The sequence below is a fragment of the Lissotriton helveticus genome, chromosome 3_1 (assembly GCF_964261635.1).
Source record: "Lissotriton helveticus chromosome 3_1, aLisHel1.1, whole genome shotgun sequence".
NCBI lineage: Eukaryota > Metazoa > Chordata > Amphibia > Caudata > Salamandridae > Lissotriton > Lissotriton helveticus.
The window spans coordinates 853,634,454-853,652,371 of record NC_136061.1 but is presented as its reverse complement, the minus strand read 5'-3'; the positions used below and the strand labels follow the sequence as shown (position 1 = coordinate 853,652,371).

Sequence of the window (17,918 nt, the reverse complement as noted above, 5' to 3'; positions counted from 1 at the left end):
GTCTTTGCTATATAAATACGTATGAATAAATACATTTCCTTTCCCACTTTGACTTCACCAACTGTAAAACCTCGAGTGATGAAGGATAGGCCTTGTTGTTTGATGTCTTATAAAAGCGTAGACCGCCAGTTATTGACATTGGAGAGCCTTGCTGGCCAGGTCTACTAAAAAGATTCTTCATTCTTTTTCCTGGAACTTTTAGTGCCTTTTTTTTTGCATTTTTCCTAAAGAACAGACCGTCTCAGGGTATCGTAGTGCCCTACTTTCCCGTTTATATAACACAATTTAATTACAAGATTAAACCGTTTAAACTCCAGAAATTATTTTACCACAGTTTCTAAAGGCATGAACCAACTGCCAACGAAAGCAGTATTTGATTGCTGCAGTTCATCCTAAATCTGGAGGAAGTGAGCTTGTGAGTACTTTATAAAACCTATAGAGCAGAGTGCAATCGGGCAAGTTGCAGAGAATTCCATGGAATATGCAAGCTTATCATTTGATATTTACTTGCATAAATCTGTCCCCATAAAGCAAAATATTTTGCTTCCCCTTCTTTTTTTATACCTCTTGGAGAAATAGAACCTCTCTGCTTTTTCATGAAAACATCCTTATTCACATGCTTTAAGATGCATATTTTCCTATTGAAATTAGCAGTGGACCGTTCCTAACCTAGAATGCAACTAGGCCTGGTGAAATTCAGGTTATGCAAATTTGGCAACATTTTCCCAAAATTTCCATTATGAGGTTTTGCATTGTTTGGCCAGCGGGAGACACGTTTCCATAAAAATGTCTTCAACAGTTTTTGCCTGAACCAGTCTCCTACCACTGTCTTGTTTGCCTGTTTTTGCGCAAAGTTTGCTTCATGTGAAAAGGCAATTGATGTATGCATAAATTTAGCCCTAAAATCATAGTCTTGCAATTTCTTGGACAAATTTCCAAAACAATTCGCACAATTTTGAACAGTCTTATGCACAACCGTTCCAACCCGTGCAGAAACATGCTGTCTGCTGTGGAATTGTTTTATTATTCAATTTAGATGCACTGAAGCTGGTGTGAGATAACCATCTTTTTCATATAAGCATTCCATTCTAAACAGACTGGGGCTTAAAAGAGATGCTATTTTCTTAATATCTCAGTTGTAAAATAGTTTCCAAGGCCTACAGCTGTCATCGATATTTGGATTGTAATTAAGAAAATGCAGGTGCACCTTTGTAAGCAATCGGGTTACTGGTTACTGGTTGAGGTGGGTGAAACCCTTCTCAAGCAGTAACCACTATTCTTCTCAGGTTGACATCACAAGCAAACCCTGAATTAACCTATGCTCAACCCTCAGGTATCTTGGCATAGAGAAATCAGCCTCAACTCGGATGCAATGTGCAACATTTCAAACAGTAACACAGTAAAAATACACCACAAAAGGATAGAGTAATTTTTATTGAATAAAAGAAGACCAACAGGACAAACATACAATCAAGCAGAACTGGAGATACGCAAGTTTAAAGATTTTAGTAAAATATTGTGCCAACTGTGAATATCTTGTCGCGTCGGACTGAAATAAAGTCACAAGTTCAGCTGACCGTGATGGAGCTCGGGCCGGCTACAAAGACCCAGTTAGGCCAGCTGAACAAAGTACCTTAAATCCTGGTTTGTGGAGCATTGCAAGGGTCCGCTGCAAAGATGTGACACACAGCTGAAGCAATGCATTGGTTCCGAGATGCAGTGGGAGGTGGTGTGTCTTCATCAAAGGTACCGTCGATGAGGGCTTGTGATGCGTAGTCTGGCATAGGAGATGTAGGCGGTTGGTGTTGGTTGGTGACCCACGAAAATGGTAGGTCAACATAGATAAAATAAAAAATACACATTTTATATTTTATATTATTTTTTTTTAAGATGAACTTACCTTTTCAGCCTGCAGCACGTCCTGTCCTTGTTGTTCTCCTGCGGCTCTGGACTCCTCCAGCCTGCTCCGGACTCCTCCAGCGGGAAGTCACGCAGCTCCTTATCCAATCCAGACACTGCTCTCATGCTGCATGAAAGAAGTGTCTGGATTGGCTGGAACAGGCTGCTTCAGCGCTCTGAAGAGTACTGAAGGCCTATGCCTGCTCTCCAACCTGGCTGTCTATGACAGCACATTGGAGAGGTGGAATTGCGCTTGTCTGTTTGCCATAATAATGTAGCTGCCCAAACCGACATGCTCAATTCACACTGAAAGGGCCACTTGTCATTGCTGCCAATCAGCAGCAATGACGCGCTGGCCCGTCCTGCCCTCTCAGTTCAGCAGAAAGCCGGAAAACTAAAACGATAATAAAACCCTTTCATTACCATTTTTATTTTTACAGCTTGCTGCATCTGTGTGGGGAGGGGGGTGGCGCTCCTCCGCTCCCATGGAGGTACCGCAGCTGGCATAGTTGGGGTGATGTGCCGGTTCTGAGATGCATTGAGGCTGCAGTGGGAGGTCCTACGCTGTCGAGGATCCAATTCGAGGTCTTACGAAGCGAAGTCTGATGTCTGGCATGCAGTGCGTAGTTGGGAGGAGAGGGGGGCGATGCTTCAGTTCCATGGAGCTGCGAGGCTGCGATGTGGAGTCCGGCCTCTTCGCTGAGCCTTCCGTCGATGAGGGATACAAGGGCCTCTACTGAGGAGGTGTCGTATAGGAGGTTCCGATGAGGCGACGGGCTGCTAGGTGATACAGGTCTTTGCGACTTAACCGATCCATGCAGCAGTGGCGAAGCGTCTGTTCTGCTGGGGGTTGCACCCCACAGCAGAGATGTCAGTTCTGCTGGATCAACAGAGGGTGGCAGAGAACCTTTGGCCCACTTCCAAGTGTCCAGGACTGGGGTGGCACCACCTGGCAGGGTACATTCACAGAATGCAGTGTCCAGGTGGGGGTCAAGGTTGTTGGAGCCTTCTGTCCCTGAGGCTCAAGTCAGGAGGCCAGACAGTAATTACTTTGGGGTCCTGGGTTCGATAGATGCAGGTCCTGTCCTTCTCACCCAGGCAGGAGGGCAGCAGGCAGCACATTAGCACAGCAGCACAGCAGGGCAGAAGTTCCTTCAAAGGACCAGTACAGCAGAGTGGCAGTCCTGTTAGCAGCCCAGCGGTCCTTCTTACTGGCAGAGTATCTACAGGTCCAGAAGTGTATGGAAGAAAGGTTCTGCAGTCTTGGCTTTAGATAGAAAAGGACACTGTGGGATTGTTTGCAGTATGGCCACAGGAACTGCTGCAGGAACCTATTCAAGTGCAAGTAGGGCTGCTTCCTGTTCCTCCCTCCCATCCTGCCAGGATTTTCCATTACAATTCCAAAGACACCAAACATGAACTGATTACCTGTTCCCATTTGAAAATTACAGCTTAATAAATGCAATAAGGTAACGCCAATGTTATCCTATGCGAGAGGTAGGCCTTGCAGTTGTGAAAAACGAATTTAAGAGTTTTTCACTACCAATAAATGTAAAACATAAATTACACATCCTACTTTTTAAATACATTGCACCCTCCCCCTAGGCTGTCAAGGGCCTGCCTTAGGGAGTGACCTGTAATAAAAAGGAATGTTTGAGCCTGGCAAAAGGTTTACTTTGCCAGGTCGAAATGGCAGTTTAAACTGTACACACAGGCAACAATGGCTGGCCGTAGATGTGCTTAAAGGGCTACTTAATTGGAGAGCACAATCCGTGCTGCAGGCCTCCTAGCAGTATTTAATTCACAGGACCTGGCTACACGTAGTACCACATTACTAGGGATTAATAAGTAAATTAAATATTACATTTGGGGATAAGCCAATGTTACCATGTTTTAAGGACTGAGTGCATGCACTTTAGCACTGGGCAGCAGTGGTATAGTGCACAGAGTCCTACGGCCAGCAAAAACAAGATCAGCAAAAAGGGAGGAAGAAGGCAAACATTTTGGGGGAAGACCACTCTATGGCTGACAAGTCTAACAATGTTCCATAGACAACTGACATAATAATCACACAGTATACTAGAGCATTTCATTAATAACTATATAAATAAATATTTGTATATTTTTGTTGTTAATTTAATTTTGTTTTTTACTTCCAATTGATTTTAATCTTGAGATGTGTGATTGTTTAATTTCGGTTGCTGATTGCTGTTCCTTTGTGCTGTGATGGTCCATGCTGGGCTCAGTCAAATCTTATGCAGTTGCATTCGTGATATACTTTCTAGTATTCAAGAATAGAAATTTGCCTAGCCTACGAGAAGGTAAGTTTCAATTCTATTAAGGACGCGGAGGCGAGGATTACGCTCGGTCTTTCTTCTCATTTAATAACAATTTTCCAACAGCAGCTCATCATTATTATTAAACAAACTACATTTCTCTTAAAACCAGGGAAAAGAAAAAACAGTCTTTGAATAGTCCATTCACTATTTCCATGACTCTCAGCCCATAAATCCATATGCCACTTCCTCTTTCTTCGCTGGAGGATCTCTCCCATGGTTACGCATTCTGTTTCATGTTCTCGTTTGCTGAAAGAAACCAACAACCACTGATCAAGATCTCATTGTCAACTTAAATCCATGTAAGACTAGTACAACTTTGCCAATATTTTAGTTTCATAATCGATAACATTTATTTCACAAAACCCGCCATACATAATCATATTAGATTCAAAAGATTGAAAATCAATTACTTACATCCATAAGGGGCGGGACAGCAACCAACGCGCTTGCTGGGAGGGATAATCCTCGCCTCCGCGTCCTTAATAGAATTGAAACTTACCTTCTCGTAGCTAGGCAAATTTCTATTCTATGTCAGGACCGGAGGCGAGGATTAGGCTTCTTCAAAGCTTGTGCACGACCAATTGGGCCATATGCAGCAGAGGTTTAAAATAGAACCTCTTAAAGGTGGAATCCGATGACCAGTCCGCTGCCCTCATTGTCTTCTAAATGCACTCCCAGACTGAACGCCTTTGAAGCCATCGCACCTCGAGCGGAGTGTGCACCAAAAGCTCTTGTATTAATGCCCGCCTCTTGCATTATCCACCGCACCCAACGGGCTATAGTGGGAGAGGAAACTGCCCTGAAAGGCTTTCTGAGGGCTATCAAGAGTTGTCGCTCGCCCGGAGGACGAACTTCCTCCGTGGTAACCTCATATGCTTTTAAGCATTGCACCACACAGAGCTTCGGAGACTCAACATTGCCAATTTGGCCGACAATTCCTTCCTAGAAAGGTAACGATTCGGCTGCCATGACAACAAGAGGTTCGAAACCTGATTCACGTTCCAAAGAACGGAATAACGGGGTTCCGGTGGCAATGATAAAAGAATGCCCCGTAACAATTTACAGACAAAGGGATGTTCCCCCAACGGGGCTCCATCCACGGGGGCATGCCCTGCCGAAATTGCCGGGCGAACCGTGTTCACCTACCTATACGCCAGACCCTTCTGGGCCAACTCTGCCAGGTAATTGAGAACCTGTGTCAGTTCTGCGACCACGGGATCCACTTTCTGTCGCAAACACCAACAGGCCGACCTGTAACGCTTTGACGTGCTGTCTGCCCATGCTCCGGACAGTAAGAGCTCAGCGTGCCTCGAAAGGCCCAGCAATCTCCCGAGTTGCCTGTAATCCGCCACGCCATCAGCTGGAGCGATCCTTCCTCCACCAACCGGGGAGGAACCCCCTCCGGACTCAACAGGAGACTGGGAGTTGGGAGGAGTGGGTTTGGAGAATCCCAAGAAAGTTCCAGAAGAACTGGAAACCACACTTGCGACCTACTAAACGGAGTTACCAGAACCACGAAAGCTCTCTGTCGGCGGACCTGAGCTGCCACCCGAATGATCATGGAGAAGGGAGGAAATGCATACCCACTCGCCTGACTCCAGTCCTGGCTGAATGCATCTGCTGCGATCGCCAACGGGTCCGGCCTCCAACTGAAGAACCGGGGCAGTTGGCGATCAAGGCGACAGGCTAAGAGGTCGATGGAGCAAGGACCCCAACTATCCTGCAGATACCAGAAAATTTCAGGGTCTAGTTTCCACACACTGGCGTCCCGGAGGTGGGAGGAGTGCCAATCTGCCACCAAGTTCTCCTTCCCTGGGAGATACTCTGCAATGACTGAAATGTGATTGGAGAGGCAAAACTCCCAAAACTGTTTCGCCATAGTCGCCAAGGCTTTGGACCGGGTGCCTCCCAGGCGATTGATATACCTGACTGACGACACATTGTCCATCTTCAGAAGCACTGACACTTGCACACGGTCCTTTGTCCAATATCTGACCGCAAAGGATCCCGCCAGAAGTTCGAGGCAGTTGATATGCAGTTGCTGTTCTTGAGCAGACCAACTTCCTCCGGTGGAGAATTCCCCACACCGCGCTCCCCAGCCTGCCCGGCTTGCGTCTGACTCTATCACCAAGTCGGGGGCGGAACCAAAGATCGCTCTCCCATTCCAGGCCTCCATGTGGGAAAGCCACCACTCCAGCTCCTCGCGCACATCGTCTGTCAGCGGAACCACTTGGGAGTACGTCAAGCCTCTCCTCAGATGGTGGGCCTTTAAGCTTTGCAGGGCCCGGTAATGAAGAGGGCCCGGGAAAATAGCTTGAATAGAGGCCGAGAAGAGCCCTACCAGATGGGCTGTCTGTCTCGAGGACGTCCCTTGCTTGACTAAAGTCTGACGGATTCGTGGCGGATCTTTGCCACCTTCCTGGAGGGCAGACTGAGCGTAGCAGAGGTGGAATCTATCACAAAGCCTAGAAAGGTCGCCTTCTGACACGGAACTAGGAGGGATTTCTGTTCGTTGATTACGAACCCCAAACCTTGCAGTAACGCCATCTGCAGGTGAGCTCGTAACTGCACGGGGCACTGGGCTAGGATGAGAATATCGTCCAAGTAGACGATCAAGCGGACTCTGTGCGCTCTCAGGTATTCCACTGCCAGCTTGAGGACCTTGGTGAAACACCATGGGGCTGAAGAAAGCCTGAACGGAAGGCGCTGGAATTCGTAAGCCTGTCCTCGCCAAAGAAACTGAAGGAACCGGCTGTGCGAAGGGAAGATTGGAACCACCAGGTACGCGTCCTTCAAGTCCAACCTTACCATCCAATCGAGTGGCAGGAGGACGTCCCGAAGCAGATGGATACCTTTCGTTTTGAAGTGCCTGTACACCAGCCTCTCATTGAATTCTCAAAGGTTGATGACAGGTCTCCGACCCCCGTCGGCCTTGTCCACCAAAAAAATGTTGCTGAGGAAACCTGTGGGGTGAACCTCCATGCGACACACTGCTCCTTTTGCGGAGCAACTCATTCACCTCCTCGTCCACCATGGACGCATCTGCCACAGAGAAAACCATTGGACGGGAACGAACATCTTGACGGGGACAACCGTAGAATTCTATCTGGAATCCTTTCACAGTTTGCAGTACCCAGGCATCCCCTGTCAAAGCTTCCCAAGCGGGAAAAAACTGTGCCAGTCGACCCCCTACTTGCAAGCGCGCTGCGCACAAAACACTCCCCGTTGCCGTCATTGCCTCTAGTCTCCCCGGCCGCGGAAGCGCTGCCCTCTGGTCGGGTAGAAGTTGGTGAATCTCTGGTCATTCTGATACTGTCCGCGTCTTGAGCCTTGTCCCCTGCCCTGGGGATGTTGGGTCTGAGCACCTGCCCCGACTGGCCCCGTGGAAAACTCGAGGGGTGAAGACTCTTGATGTTCGCCTGCGCCTTATCCAAGGACGTGAACGTGGCAACGAATTTGCCTAATTCTTTAATAAAAGGTTCGCCAAACAAACCCCCTTGAGCCGATGCCCCCGCCTCTGAGCATGCCAGATCACCTAATTTGGGGTCTACTTTTATCAGGAGTGATCTGCGCCTCTCTGTAGAGAGAGCACAGTTCGTATTGCGCATTAAACAAATAGCGCGCTGCGCCCAAGCTGATAAAACCTCCGGATCAATTAGGGAACCCGAGCTACAGGCCTCCTCCGCCATGTCCAATATTTTTGTCATTGGACCGATGGCATTCAACAATTTATCTTGGCATGCACGCCACGAACGATCTATCCCTTTCTTGGGATCCTTTATGAACTTCGCCAAAAAGGTAGCCATCTGCCCTTCAATCACGGGCGTGACTGACACCTTACCATTCAATGTCGGTCGGGGACATTCCGCTCTCAACCTACTCCTAGCCTCATTTTCCAAGGGTTTCCAAAGGCGGGACGCCACATACAAAGCCGCCTTCTCTGCGGGCAGCCATTCCGCTGACCTGGGGTGCACAATGTCATCTGGGTCTAACATATCCGCTATCCCCGCCTTCGGAAGGTCAGTAGACCCCGAATGCCGCCAAGACCTTGAGGAGCCCACCTCATCGCCTGAACTATCCGGGGTGTCCCCTTGCTATGTTTGGGGCGACATTGTCTGGGGTTCATCACCCTGGGCGGGGGAATCTTGGGGAAGAACAATAGGAGCTGTATGCTCTAGGAAGACTTGCTTTAACCACTCAAACGCATCAGTATCCACCCCCCCTTCACACTTCTTAGTGGAAGGGGGTCCCACACCATCCACTGGGGCTGACCCTGACGCTCCTGCGGAAGTCGGATCCACCGGGGGGGAAGGGGTCACTGCTCAATTTTGTCAGTCAGTCGCTGCCCCTTCGGGGTCATGAGCTCCGTGACCGCCCTGTAAATTGAGTTATCTACCTTGTTGTAGTACTCATCATCCCATTGCAGGTATGCGAGGGAGTCTTCTTCCTCGTAATATTCATGTTCCATAATAGTAGCTCACCAACCCACAAGCCTACAATACCAACAAAAAGGTGAGTACCACACTGGGCAACTCCAAGGAGCACCCTCACGCGTAGCGTGAGGCAATATTGGCTGAGGATCTCTCAGGAAACTTTTAAGGGCTAAAGACACCACTTTCAGCTGGGCAGCCAATCCCTAGGACACCTATGCTCCCACTAATCCAAAGGGATCTTCCTGCCTGCAACCGGTGTCCTCGTGAGGAAAAACGGCCTGAGGCCCCCCACTGCACAATACCTACCCGAGTCAACCGGGCGTAAGGAGTTAGCTCCCAAAAGGTGCACTGCACCACTACCGACCCGCGATGCGGGCGTTTGACAAGTGTTTTTGAAAAAATACAGACCCAGATACCTGGGCGATTATGCAGACAGAAACGGCGCGGACAGTATGTGAGGACCAGTACGCGCTGACACTGAATTGTGACCGCAGCGCGCTCCGGGCTCACAGTCGCATCGCCCAGAGAGCGCCCTCTAGCGGGCAGAGGACCGCACCGCGCTCATGACCGGGGGAAACCACTGCATAAGAAACGCATCAGCGTTCCCGCAGTGAAACCTGGGGATCTGTAAAAGAAAATGACATTTCCGCCCCCACAACCCCCATAACAGCACAAATTTACATCATTAGACCACCAAATAAGGGGAACAAGAAAAAGCACTTAAAAGAGGAAGTGCAGGAAGTGGCATTTGGATTTATGGGCTGAGAGGCATGGAAATAGTGAATGAACTATTCAAAGACTGTTTTTTCTTTTCCCTGGTTTTATGGGAAATGTAGTTTGTTTAATAATAATGATGCTGTTGGAAAATTGTTAATAAATGCGAAGAAAGACCGAGCATAATCCTCGCCTACGGTCCTGACATAGAATTAAGTGTAATATCAATCACAGCAGGAGACAAACATCTACCAAGTAATACCAGCTGAGCGCAGGTACTTGTGCAAGACTGCCCAATCCACAGCATGTTGTGTTTCTGTCTTAGCTTCTTGCAGGGCCATCTGGCATGCAGGCTCTTGAAGCTTTGCTGAGTTTCTGGTCTGTGTTTTTGTGTCTTCTGAATTTAATTTAGAAGCTGGGGTAGATTGATAGCCAGCTGGTACACTCAGTCTTTCGCCACATGGTTTTACAATCTGTCTCTAACCTCTTGTTCCTGCTAGCCTCTTTGATTTAAAAACCAGTTTGGATTACTTAAGAAATATTATGTTATTCCTATAATTGTTGCACTGTCTAATCGACAATGATAAAATACCCTCTGCCATGCTGATGAATTTAGCAGAAGCCAGAGATAAGTGGACATTGTGGGTTGAGGGGTGTTGTCATCATAAGCTTTTCTTTATACAATTAGTCCAGGCCAAACTTACATCAAGTAACAGTTATCAGAATAAATAAAACTCTTATCTGCACTATCAAATAATAATTCCATTGGATCTATACACAACAAAAAACCTGCCAAGCTTTATTCCATTTTTTTCAACTAAGTCTTGTTTAGAATTTAGCAACACAAACATCTTGACTCGGGTATTTCACTGAATTACTCATACTTTGAACTTCAAGGAATTCAATAAAAACCTGTGACTAACCAAAAGGAAGGATTGCTATTGGCAACATAAATACACCAGGCATACATACAAATGTATGTTTGACAATTGGATACAGACCTCTTGGAAAATAGTCTGTGATAGGAAGGATTGCTATTGGCAACATAAATACACCAGGCATACATACAAATGTATGTTTGACAATTGGATACAGACCTCTTGGAAAATAGTCTGTGATTTAAAGATATCTGTACGTTAAAGTTGCTACACGATGGCAAGGGGATCCAGGACTCACCGAAATAAATACCTATATTCACAGTAATGGACGAAGACAGTTCTAGAGAACAGACACTATAGCCCATTGGAAGGGTTTAACTCCCTGACACTAGAAGGTATTAATGTGTGTAACCAGGAAGCATGTTCTGTAGATGTTGCAAAGTCTTTCAGTGCCCTGGGCACCCCCAACTTTTTGCTGACTGGTACTGGTGGTAATTGACTCTGACTGACCCCGGACTCTGCCTAATTAGGTCCACGGCCAGTGCTATGCTAAAAGAGACACTAAGAATCCAGTAAAAATACCTACATATACTAGGGTACACTATGGGTTAGGGTATCCCTGGGATTGACATGACCCACCCTATAAGGCTCTAGTACATATTAGGGCAGGGGCATTGCAGCTACCTCCAAGTCCCTAGTATATAATAGGGCATGGCAGTTTAGAGGCCTGCAGCCCTTTCTGCACTTGCATGTGTGCACTGCTGAAGCCTGAGGTCAGTTTAAAAGTAGCCCTGTGTTGCAGGACTAATTGATTTTGGTGTTTTGGGCACTTAACAATGGATAACCTACAATGTTTGGACCTATTAGGTCTCCCCGGGGTGTCCCAGGGGTGGTGGAGGGGAGCAGGAACTTATAAGGAGGACCTTTATGAAATGAGTTTTATGTGCCCTGGGTTAAGTGAAATTGCACAATTCACTCCCCACATTGTGATTAAGTGCTGCACAAAATTGACTTTGGTGCAAGGAGCACTGTGGAGGGGGATCTGCAATATTTTTACATATTCAGAACCCCTAAAGTCTCCCTTAGGTGTTCCAGGGGTGGGGGTAATGTAGATCTAGGCTGAGTACTTCTACAATATGTTTTTTAAGCACTGGTGCAAGAAAAATAGCCCAAGTCATTTTTCCCATTGCAAATCCCCTTCTTCGTAGGTTAACATGGCCAGATGTTATTGACTAGTAAATCCTGCTAGTAAAATTATACACATAGCATTCAAAGACTTCCCAGAAGGGTATTGATAAATCCAACAATGATATTGTTGAATTTCTCCTAAAATGTACAGACAAGTAGTTGTAAGTCTTTCTTGTTTGTAAGCCCAGATTCAGCCTTCCAGTGGTCTGTCCTGATGTGTCAGAGTTAAGTTGATTATCCAGGCTCCTTTGAAGAGGTGATAAGGAGCCCCTGGGGTTAACCAGACCCTTGGAGTAAGTTTGAGCCACTTTGGGGAACTTCAAGAAGAAGTTCCAGAAGTTTGGAGCAACTTTGGGGAAAAAGCTCTATAAGTGGACCGGCTCAACCTGGGCAGCCAAGCCGCCTGCCTTCAACCTCGAGCCAGCCTGCCGTCCAGGTTCATCCCACTGAAAAGCTCAGTTGGCCTGACTTCCAGAGTTTGACCAGGAGTAGGCGAAATCTTAGGCTGGCGAATCCTCACCGAATCTGGCCTGATGACGAGCATCGAGGGACCCTGCAAGAAAAAGCTCCGTAAAACTTTCTAAGTCCGAACGAAGAAAAGGTGATCGGGAGCAACCGCTAGAGTCAAGCAGCCTTCCTTCAACCGCGAGCCGGCCTGGATCCTTGGTTCGTCCCGCTGGAACGCTCCGGAGGTCTGACATCCATAAGTTTGACTGGGAGCTCGTCGCAAGGCAATCCGGCGAACCCTCACCGAATCCAGAATAGCTAAGAGCTTCGAGAGACCCCGGGAAGGAAAGCTCCAGAAACGTTTCGAAGTCAGAAGTTAAAAACTTTGACCGAGACCTACCGCGAGGTGTAGCCGCACAGTGCTCCATCTCGGTCGGCTTCAAACTTTGACTTTGACTCGGTCTATCACGACCAGATGTCCCAAATAGGCGCTATAGGTTTCTATGTGCTACATAGTGCTAAATCTTTAAAAATTCATACCTCCGGTACCCTACATTGGATTTTTGTCGTCGTGGTGTAATTTTAAAGATACAAATATTTCCTATTTTTATAAATTGGGGTTGGATTTTTACTGTGCATTGTGTCTTAATTATTTACTAAATTGGTGTTTTTAAATGCTTTACGTACCTGTCTTTGAAGGCAAGCCTGCCTGCTCGCAGCCAAGCTACCAAGGGCTGAGCATGGCAATCATTTTCTAAGACCTATTCTGAGCCCTATACTGTCTTGGTGACCTTATTGTCAGCGGCAGATATACATTTGTCCCTACTCATAAACCGCTTTCCAACAATAGAGCACTGATTTACTGCACTAGACATCCATATATGATGCCCAGTCATTTAGATCTGGAGTCTTTGCAGAATCTGCATGCTTGCACCATTCAGCTGGGAGGGACACAAGTCTGATTACACCTTTCTGAAGAATATTGTATTGAAAAGACTAGTTAAGGCTGGGGAAACCATTATTTTGACTGACTGCTGGCAGAGAGAAGCCTTTGGGATAACTTTATCAGAGTAAGTTCAGGATAACAGTGAGAATAGAGTTGCTGAAGGTTGCATAGGACTGTTTATGGTTTTCCTTGAAGCTGTAGATTCGAAGTCCCTCATTCTTAACTAAAGAGCTTTGCTTACAAACTGCATCAAGCAGGTGTAGCAAGTGAGAATCCGATGATTAAGCATGCACAGGTGATACCTGTGGGTTAGGATCCTGCGAAAATATCCAAGAGATGCCAGGATCGCACTAATTTACCTGGTTGCGGATCCTTCACTATCTTGAGATATGCTAAGACCCCACAACTGAGCTCTTAGATAGAAGAGATCACAATAGAAAAGGTTAACCCTCCTTTGTGTAGTTACTTGTTGTAATCTGAGAGGCGGAGTGTTGCCCTTACAAAGCTTCTCACTCCTCTTTTTTGTCATTTATGTTGCTTATTACTGTCAACTGTAATCTCTGCCTACAAACCAGCGAAAAAGTTAATTCTTGAACTTTTTAAAATATTTATCACACATCATATTCATTCATAAAGTCAGATTTGTACTGAATATGTTACAAAATGTAATTTTAAAAAGTCATACATGAGCTTCAGCTTCCAACTGTCACCCAAGAGGTGAATAGCTTCTTGATAAGATGTGAACGTTGTCCGAGCTGAGACAAAGGCCTTAGGTTTTCTGAGGTTTTCCACTCCTGTGGCAGGGTGACCATCTGGGCAGCACCCAGGAACCAAATTATCTTTAAAAAGGCCAGATAGATGTAGCAAAAATTTGAGCCGTCCCCCTTCCTTAGCTAGCCAGACACCAAGTCCAATGGGCAAGGCGCTGCCCATTGGACTTGGTGTCTGTACGCTGCTGTTGATTCCATTCTCATACTGTAATGGTTGCAATACCGACTATGCTACTTTAAAAATCAATAAAAATTGGTTGAAAAAAAAAGTTCTGCCATACTCGTGTGGTTCCTGAGGACCTGGCACCTGATTGCTGGTGTGAAAGCGTACTCCTCCTCCTTAACCCTAGAACTTGGGACTTTCTACAAGCTTTTTGCATGGCCAACCTTGCAGCTGATCTGCTGAGTGTGCATTGCTTGTGGCCCTGACTTTGGCGTTGCTTCTGCTACCTTCTCTATTTGACACCAGAATCCATCAGTGCCAAGACCGCTTCAGGTGCATCCCACAGGCAACCTCAGCGCTGCCGTCGAGGACCCAATGGACACCGAAGATCTTAGAGGGAGAAAAATGTAACTTTTCCTGTCTGAGCTTTCCCCGCCGAAATCAACAGGTTTGTCTCAGCTCTATCTAAAGACCAGATTCCGTCAATGCCAAAGCCCCTTCTCTCTGCGCCACCCACTGTCTGCTTTCTCCACCAGTATGAACCTTGTCCTTTTATCCGACCTAGGCTCTATCACAGTCGACCTGAAAGCTTACCCTTGTGCTCAGCCTCGTGCAAGCAGTTTCCTACACTTGGTGCTTTGTGCATTCCGGCGATACTTTTATTTAAACGTTTAAAAATTCATATTGAATTTTTATTATTTTGGTGTCCTTTTGTTTACTAAAAAATCATTTTTATAAATTGGTGTGGGAGTTTTATTGTGTTGTGCTTTTGAATTTTTAACTGTTTTGGTACTTCTAAGTGCTTTTTTTAAAACTAAGCCTGCCTGCTCTGTGCCAAAGCTACCAGGCGTTGAGCTGGAGTTTAAATTACTCAGGCCTTTATTGGACCTAACAGGAATAGTGACTCTATTACATGTGTTGGACTACTATTGACCCCAGCTAATAATTAACTTTCTCACACCAAACAAGCAAATTTGGAAAATATGATCGGTTGCTCATAGGTTACAGTCCTCCCAGAAAAGGACAATCTCTTTCGAAATAGAGTGTAGCTCATTGGTTCATGCTGCCATTGTATACTGTCATAATACAGCTGACTATCCTTTGAGAGGAAGGGTTGCAAAACATTTGACAAGAAGTGTGTATGCATCAATGACTTTGTTCACTGGAGTATCGAAAGTGGACATCTGCCAGGCAGTAACCTGGAAGACCGGGCACACATTTAGTCATCACTACTGCTTGGATTCCACAATGCAGAGGGATGCTGCAGTTGGTCAAGCGGTGCTACATCTTATTTTTCTGTAACGTTGAGCCTTACCCTCCAACCGCAAATAATTGTATAATATTAGACTGTTTGTTATTTTGATTCAAGCATGTGAATCTATGAAAGATACAATTCTGGGAAAGACAAAGTTACCTGCAACTATTGTTCTTTTATGGATACACATGCGACCCCCTACTCCCAGATAGAGGCTCACCTACTTGTATGAGTCCTTCAGACGAGTGCTAAATGAAATCTGAAGAATGGTGGCCTCTTAGGGTGTGGTCTTCTGGCTGATTGTCTCTGATTGGTTAAAGTTTAATTTTATTTTATTTGATATGAGTAGGCTACTAACCATCCCATTACAGCGTAAGGGCTATGTTTTGTATAGAAATTCTGTTCTGCGGTTACCGTGGAACACCCCGCTCGACCACAGCGATGGTTCAAGCATGTGAATGTTAATGTTAATATTTATTTATTGAGCGCTCGTACGCCCTAGGGCTTCATGGCGCTATAGGAAGGAACTCGACACAGCAGTTAAAAGTAGGGACGGAACAGCTCAGCAATAAGCCTGGGAAAAAAGCCAGGTTTTGAGAGAGTGTCTAAAACTCAGTGTGTTACCGCTCAGTTTCAATTGAAGAGGAAGAGAGTTCCAGAAGGTGGCTGCAAGGTGATCAAAGCAGCAACCGCCTAGACGCTTCCTCTTGTAAGAAGGGACACTCAAGAGGGATTTGTGAGCGGAGCGAAGATTGCGAGAAGGATCATATCTGATGAACAGATCTCTGACAAACTTAGGGCCAGAGTCATGTAGGGACTTAAATAGAATGCACCCTGTTTTGAAAGCAATTCGCTGCTCAACAGGCAGCCAATGTAGCTGTTTCAACCCTGATCTGATAGACTGCCTTTTAGAAAGGTTCAGAATGAGTCTCGCAGCCTGGTTTTGGACCAGCTGGAGGCGTTTTAGCTCTCCATTTGGGAGCCCGAGGTAGAGGCTGTTAGAGAAATCTAGTCGGGACAGGACCAAGGCAATAATGATCTGGGTAAGGGCATCCGAAGAAAAGAAACAGGCAATTTTCTTGATTTTCTTTAGTTGAAAAAAACTGGATGACACCACCGCGCCTACCTGTTTTTTCAGGGACAGATCCTCACTAATAAGTACTCCCAGACTTTTAACTGAAGATGACTTGGAGGGTGGCGCCCCCATGCTGGATGGCCAGAAGCCTGGGTTCCAGCTAAGTACACTCTGCCCAGGCAAGACCAATTCAGTCTTGCCAGGGTTAAGTTTCAAATGATTGCAACTCATCCAACCCTGGATGTGAGACATGGTATTTTGAAATACCTCCACTGAGTCCTTGGTGTTCAAAGGGAAGATGAGTTGCAAATCATCAGCATAATTAAAGATGGTGATTTTCGCTTTTCTTAAGGAGTGCAATAGGGGGCGTAGGTATAAATTAAAAAGTAAAGGTGATAATGATGAGCCCTGGGGTACTCCACAAGTGGTGGAAATGGTAGGGGCTGTAAAAGAGCCCAATCTAACCGCTTGAGTGCGACCAGAGATAAATGAACGAATCCAGCTCAACGCAGGGCCCCTAAGGCCAGCTTGCTCGACACGGTTGACCAAGATGGTGTAGTCAACCGTGTCGAACGCGGCCGAGAGGTCCAAGAGCACCAGAGCCTGGTGGATCCCGTTATCCGCGTTCCGCCTCAGAGTATTTTGTACCGCAAGGATGACTGCCTCAGTCGAGTGACATGGGCGAAAACCAGCTTGGTTGGGTTCGAGGTATTCACTTTCTTCAATAAATTTAGACATACTGTCACAAACATAATCCTCCAAAAGTTTAGCACAATACGGCAGCAATGATATAGGCCTATAGTTAAGCGGGTCGAGCGGGTTTGCTCCGACCTTCTTAATGAGGGGAATGAGTAGCGCCTTTTTGAGGTTGTTGGGGACTTTTCCCTGTGAAAGAGATCCATTCAGCATAGAGAGTATGCCCTCAGGAATAGCAGTTCCCACCTCTCTGAGGATGTGTGGAGGGCAGATGTCATCGGGTGAACCTGATTTCACCCTAGTAAGCAGCCTAGATAGAGTATCACCATCAATGATGGGAAATGATTCCAGGGTTGAGGAATTATAATACACATCAGCCAAAAGGGGGGAGGGCAGAGTAGTGGAGATACTTTGTTTTATAGTGCAGATTTTATCCAAAAAGAAGGAATTAAGTGAATTACAGAGGTCCTGAGTAGGAACCACAGGTTGAGTAGTTCTGTCACTGCCACTAACACCTTCCACGATTTTAAACAGTTCTTTTGATTTGTTATGGGAATTCAGAATTTTTTTCGAAAAGTAGTCTGTTTTATGTTTTTGGACAAGTTTCAGATTGTCCTTTCGAGCCCTGCAATAATTGGCTTTATCTAGTGCCGAGTAATCCATTCGCCACTTCCGCTCCTTTTGACGAACTTTAAGTTTTAAAACCTTCAGGTGAGGTGTAAACCACCTGTGGGCGTCATTGGGGCGGGAGCGGGGAATATTAGAACAGGGAGCATGGGCGTCAGCTGCTTGACGCAGCCAGTTGGTAAAGGCTTCTTCAGTCCCATCAATGTCCTGATCCAGAGGGGGGAGGGATGAAGTCAAGGTGTCAATAAAGGCTGAGATGTCAATATTCTTCCATACTCTGACTTTCCCACTTTTCTGGAAAGGCTGTTTTCTACTTTTCGCAATGGTGATAGTAAAATGTATCAAAAAGTGGTCCGTCCAAATACAAGGAGTAATGGAACGAATATTCAAAGGGATATTCTGTGACCATATTTGATCGAGGCTATGCCCTTTTTCATGGGTGGGTAAATGAATGTGTTGAATCAGGTTCAGGTCTAATAGAATCTCTT

General features: G+C 46.1%; 1 protein-coding gene across 1 annotated transcript in view; it reads left to right on the top strand.

The window, feature by feature from the left end:
* Positions 1-17,918, top strand: part of TRAPPC3 (trafficking protein particle complex subunit 3) — a 99,675-nt gene that overhangs the window by 54,046 nt on the left and 27,711 nt on the right. The gene's annotated exons all lie outside the window — the stretch shown is intronic.